Source organism: Megascapheus bottae, chromosome 2 (assembly GCF_031878675.1).
Source record: "Megascapheus bottae isolate mThoBot1 chromosome 2, mThoBot2.hap1, whole genome shotgun sequence".
In the NCBI taxonomy this organism is placed as follows: domain Eukaryota; kingdom Metazoa; phylum Chordata; class Mammalia; order Rodentia; family Geomyidae; genus Megascapheus; species Megascapheus bottae.
The window spans coordinates 32,242,300-32,248,223 of NC_143510.1; the positions used below are offsets into that span (position 1 = coordinate 32,242,300).

At 44.5% G+C, this 5,924-nt stretch overlaps 1 long non-coding RNA gene across 1 annotated transcript; it reads left to right on the top strand.

Moving 5' to 3' along the window:
* Positions 1 to 461: 461 nt before the first annotated feature.
* LOC150066650 (uncharacterized) lies at positions 462 to 3,669 on the top strand. Its single transcript, XR_016539237.1, has 3 exons — positions 462 to 512; positions 1,977 to 2,098; positions 3,023 to 3,669. It is a non-coding gene; the product is annotated as an uncharacterized LOC150066650 (long non-coding RNA).
* Positions 3,670 to 5,924: the final 2,255 nt, after the last annotated feature.

Sequence of the window (5,924 nt, forward strand, 5' to 3'; positions counted from 1 at the left end):
AGCATGTGAGAACAAAATGGAATAGTAGATGGAAAACCATTTTTTATCCTCAGCATCTCAGAAAAGACCATGGATTTCCCTTTATCTTCAAGAAGATGGATGCCCATAATTCTATTCTACAAACTGGGGGAAAACAAGAGGAAGGTAGTAACACGGAGGCTGCATCTTCTAAATCAATACCAGCTTGAGTTTGTGGAGCAGGGAAGGTATCTTACAAGAATTACCTTCTCTTTCCCTCCCCCTCCCACCTTTCAATTCCATCCACTATGACACCTTAGCTAGAAAGGACAGGCAGGATCTCATCTCTACAAATGGGTGTAAAACAGAACCAGATGCTGGTCATAATTCTAGTCAGCGATTCGTGAGGGAAAGGGGTACTGTGGCATTCGGGAGCAGGATCTATTCTGAAGGTTTCCCATGGTTACTGCTGCCATGGAAATCGTTTTCTTCTCTGGGGTTTTCAAAGATCTCAGAGCCTGACTTCAATTGTGGCATAAAGAAGGAGAACAAAGGTAGAACATGAGCAGGAATCGTTCCTTTTATTTCAGTGTTTAAAAAGGTACCCAGTTGGGGTGGCTGAGAGGATGGATGGGTACCAGTCACCAAAGTCCATAGTCATGTCAAAAGACTCTACATCCGAGCCCAGCAGGCCACAGGATCAATGTCATGGGCTGGAGAGAAACTTTGGCTTTCCGGACACAAACAGGGGCAGACTGATCTTTTTAAAATACAAATCAAATCATGTCACTCCCCCATGGAAAATCATTCAATGGCTTCCCACTGTTGGTAGGACAAAAAAAAAAGTCCTTAAATTTCCACGATGGTCTGGCTGAAGTGTTGCATTCTCTCTGATCTCTCCCCTCTTGTCTTGTTTCCTATAGGTCCACTACCCTGGTTCCCTGCCCATCCAATGTATGAAGCTGCTTCCTGGGGTTTTTTTTGGGGGGGGGGGTCCTTTGTACTCTTACCCTCCTTCCATACAGTCAGCTTTCAGTTCTCAGATTTAACAGTGTCTTGTCTCACCCTCCTCATTCAGCCAAGCCTTCCTACCTTTCCTGTAGGGTACCAGCTATCGGTAGTTTAAATCTACCATGTGACGTTTCATGCTTCCTGAGCACAAAGCAGCTGCGTAGAAACGTCAGGAACCCAGAGTCAGGGGCTCGGCTTCTTCCTGCTGCTCCCAAGTCTTAGTTCAAGTACTTGCCTTTGCACTCAGTAAATATTTCATGGAGCAACAACTTGAGGAAGCCTGAATCTGGCTCGGTTGTCCCAATGTCAGGGTTCAGATTATTCCATCCACGGTCACCTCCCAGGGTTCTCCCAAATATGGACGTGGAGTCACGGGGAAGGCAGGATATGGGCAGCAGTGGTGGATCTCCACTAGGGGTGTGTGCCCCCCCCCACACCCAGGGGATGCATAGCAATGTCTGGAGATACTTTTGGTTGTTACTAGTGGCACCTAATGGGTAAAGATCCAGGATGCTGCTAAATATCTGCCCTCCTCTTCCCTCTATCCCACCCTGGCACACAGGAGAGTCTCCACAACAGAGGACTAGCCAGTCTAACACTAGCAGTGCGGAGACCCAAATCTCTCCCTCTCTTTATCTATTTGAGAAAAGTTTTGTAAGCATTATGTCTAGCCATCTACATGTGCCATAGAGGGTGGGGTGGGAGGGCAGAGGAAGTACCTCTTCTAGGCTCTTCCGATCTGCTGTGTTCCTGTGTTGACTTGGACATTCTCATTACGTTTTCTACTGAGCACTTGAAAAAGGATCATGGAACATGAAAAAAACAAAGAAACCAAAACCATCGTGTGTCATTGACTGCAATACTTCCACCCAATGTGGCAAGAATCCTATGCTACCAGAGGCATTTAGAAAGGAAAGCCAGCAAGGACCAGGGGGTCAACACCTCCCTATTATGCTTTAGGCCTCAGGTGTCCCTCTCAAAGATCATGTGTCTGGTTCCCAATACAGCAGACTCAGAGGTGAGATCGTAGGGAAGTCACTATGAGGGCCTGGGCCCCATCAGTGGATCGTTCCCTAAATGGATTCATCGCATAATCAGGGAGGAGGTGGTGGAAACTTCAGTAGGCCAGGTAAGCTTATGTGGAGGAATGGTGAATCACCGTCCTTGGGGTTGTGGGGAGAGAGGTAGGTTGTCCCTGGTTCCTCTGGTTCCTTCCTTTCTCTCTTTGCTTCCTAGCTCTCACAAGATTAACAGCTAGCTTTTCTCCACCACATGCTCCCTATCAAGCCTAAAAACAATGACATCCCCTAACTTCTCATGAATTAGAATGATCATGTGACCATGTTCTGACCAGTGAGAAATACCCAGAAGTCATGGATAGATTCCATTAAACACTGATTTTCTCTCTGCCTTCCTATCTCAGATGCTGAGGGCACATTTTGTATACAGAGCTGAGCAATAAGTAGCCACTGTGACCCCATGAAGACAAGGGAATATGAGCTGAGAGAGAAAAGAACAGGCCCCAGATGATAGCACTAAGGAGACACACTATTCCTAAGTGCTCACTACCAGTTTCACTTAGTACACATTACAAACAAGACTCCTAGTTCTCTTCAGCTACTTTTTCTTTCTCTTTTTTGAGGAGAAAGGATCTGGGTTACTTATAACCAATAACAAACCTCTTTCCGTCTTTCCTTCTTCCCATCCTTCCTTCCTTCTCCCTCCCCTTCTTCTTTCATCCCATCACTCCTGCCGCTGCTCCTCCTCTTTTGCTTTTTCTTGTGTTGGCAGTAGTTGTGTATCTCCAGGCTTCACGCTCTTGTTTGGCTTTTCCCCCCTCAAAACTGGCACTCTAATACTTGAGCCACGTCTGGTTTTTTACTGGTTAACTGGACATAAAAGTCTCATGAACTTTAAACTCCAGCTGGTTTTTAACCTCAGTCCTTAGATTTTAGCATCCCAAGTAGCTAAGATTATAGGTATGAGCCACCAGTACCCAAATCTAACTGTATTCTTTTTAACTTTATCATGTGGTGTCTGTCTGGTTCCCCAGTCAAGTTATTACCATGACTCCCGGCGACATCCCCTGTACCATGGACAACACCCAATGCTGACTGTAACAGGACCCACACTCTCAGCTAGCTCCACTCCAGCTCCACAAGACCCGAGATGGGGTTACACAATCAGCCAAGCAGCTGGGGTAGGAGTAGGGAATGACAGTACTGACAAAGGCCTTTTCAAGCCTCTATCTTCCACCAAGACTTGGACACTTGTCATTTTCTGGAGCGGATGGACTGTCGTGTGCAGGACTTTTCATAAAACAAGATAACTGTCTTGTTTTACCACGTAAGGTTTCCATGGTCTGGCAAAGGTCACCATCAGGACAACGTGCCCGGCCACTGAAGGTAACCCATTTGTCTCTGCTGGCAACTTCTGTGGATCTGAGGACTTGATGGAGACACAGGGGTGTGTGTTTGTGTGTCCAGGACAATATTTTGGAGGCACTTGCTTTTCACCCCCCTCATGAGACGCATCACTGCATAACTGGCAAACTTTGCAAATTAAATGTTTCTCTTTCCTAATTCCTGCTCCACCAAGATGAAACCAAAGTTCAAAAGGGTTTGGGATGGGCTGGCTATCAAGAGAAACACAAATGGTTCAGTTGGGCAGGGACAAAGCCTCCCTGCATCCGGATCCCAGGACTCCCACAGCCTCTGCCTTTAGAAAATGCCAACCGGTTTCTGGGACTAGGCAAGAACTCAGGAAGAGTCTCCATCCATCTTAGCTGATGGCCTCTGTGATAACTTCATGACTATTTATGAGAGGCTTCAAAAGCTAAGAAATTCTAAACAAACATGGAGATGGAGGGGCAGGGATGTTAAACAGCTGCCCTGGCAGACCTCACGTGGCTTTGCGAAGGGAATTCGTCTAAAGCTGTGTAAATGATCACTGGAAACCAAGTGCAATGATAACATCTTAAAAAATAAAACCATCCCTGGCTAGACGGAGGAAGCTCACAAATTGACAATGACTATTTTTAGAATGTTAGTGATCGAGAAGAAAAAAGGGAATGAAGAGGAAGAGGAAATAGGAGGGAAAAAAGAAAAAAAAAAAGACTTGGATCACTTTTTTTCTTCAGAAACTGCCTTGACCTTTCTCTATTCTAACTGGGAACTCTAGGGAGTTAAAAACCCTAATTAAAAACCACTGCTGATATTTCAGCTCAATTGAACGTAATATGCCTTTAGATTGTTCCCATGAATACATTTCATTTTCCATACCTAATCTTTCCTAGTGCTTAAATCGGATATCTTCCCATGAATTTTCCTTATTATTTTTAAGTGGGGGCAGTTATAATGATTTTCTCAAGTGTTATAGTTTTTCTTTTCATTTTCAATACCTAGAACAGGTGTTGAACACTAGGACAGGAAAAGAAAATTCAACCAGGAGCTGGGGGCTCATGCCTGTAATTCTGGCTACTCAGTTTGCTAAGATCTCCTGAGAACAGTGGTTCAAAGTCAGCTTAAGCAGACAAATCCATAATAATCTTCTCTGCAATTAACCAACCAAGAGCTAGAAGTGGAGGTATAGCACAAATGGGAGAGGTCTAGCCTTGAGGGAAAAAAAAAGCAAAGTTAGAGATAGGCCCTGAGTTCAAGCTCTGTAATTGGCACGAAAGAAAGGAAAAGAAGGGGAAAAGGAAAAGGGGAAAGCAAAGGCAAAATTCATACTCCAAGAAAGGGTATTCAAGACTCTCCACTATGGCAGAAAGTAAGAATCAACCATGAGCTCACTGTGCAGCAGAAGTTTCTGTGGCTAAAATGAGGTTCTATTCTCATCAGCCATCATCATTAAAATTCATTCTCTGTGCAATTAGATGTTCTAGCCCCAAGGAGCAGCCATTACCAAATCACATTAAAGATACACACTCAATAATGAGATCCTACAGGCTCAACAGCAACAAACGCTAACATGCATTAAATACCTCTATTTGCTGGCTATGGTGATTACATTTATGGAAGAATTTAATACGTGTTGGTGCACTTTTCTAAACGTATTAATATATTATCTCATTTAATCCTCAGGAAACTATGTGAACCACAGAGAATGCCACCTGAGATGAGACCCCCACCAATATTTGAGGGTTATCTTCATTTCTAGGTGAAGCAATAAGGATGGGCAATTAGGATGCAGCCTCCTGTTGATCTTAACGTTCTGGATCATACTGGATTTGAATGCTGGTTCAGATATTTCCCAGAAGTATAAGGTAGGCCAAGGCCTAAACTCTAAGACTCAGTTTTGTCCTCAATAAGAAGGGGTCCTACCATGTAAAGCTGTTGTGAGAAATACAGCCAGGTCCTGGTGGTTCACACCTATATTACTTTCTACTCAGGAGATGGAGATCTGAGGACTAGTGGTTCAAAGCCAGCCTAGGCAGGAAAGTCCTTGAGACTCTTGTGTCCTAGTAATACAAAAAGCTGTAAAAACAGCTGTGGCTCAACTGCTAGAGTGTCAGTGTTGAGCAAAAAAGCTGAGGGACAGTGCCCAGGCCCTGAATTCATGCCTCAGTTCTGTCACACAAGCACACATACATACATATACGCATATATGAGACGTGAACAGCATTGTCCACTAAACACCTAGCACTGTAGCCTCCACAAAGTAGAGACCCTCAAACATCATTTCACACTCTACTCAGTTGTGTTTCTCACTTTGCCTCATGGGGAAATGCCGAGTACAGCCTAGAACTGCTGAACCTGCATTGCTGTGAGGATGCAGCCAGATCCGGACCTCATGGGGCCAGTGTAAGGAGAAAGAACTGGTTGGGTGGTTGTGCTAGTGGTAGAAGGACTGGGTGTAGAAGGCCCGCCATGTTGGTTCTTGATTTAGTCCTGAGTGTTCAGTTTAAGAGGAAAGTTAGAGTTGAATGCCTATGATTTAATCTACTTTTATCT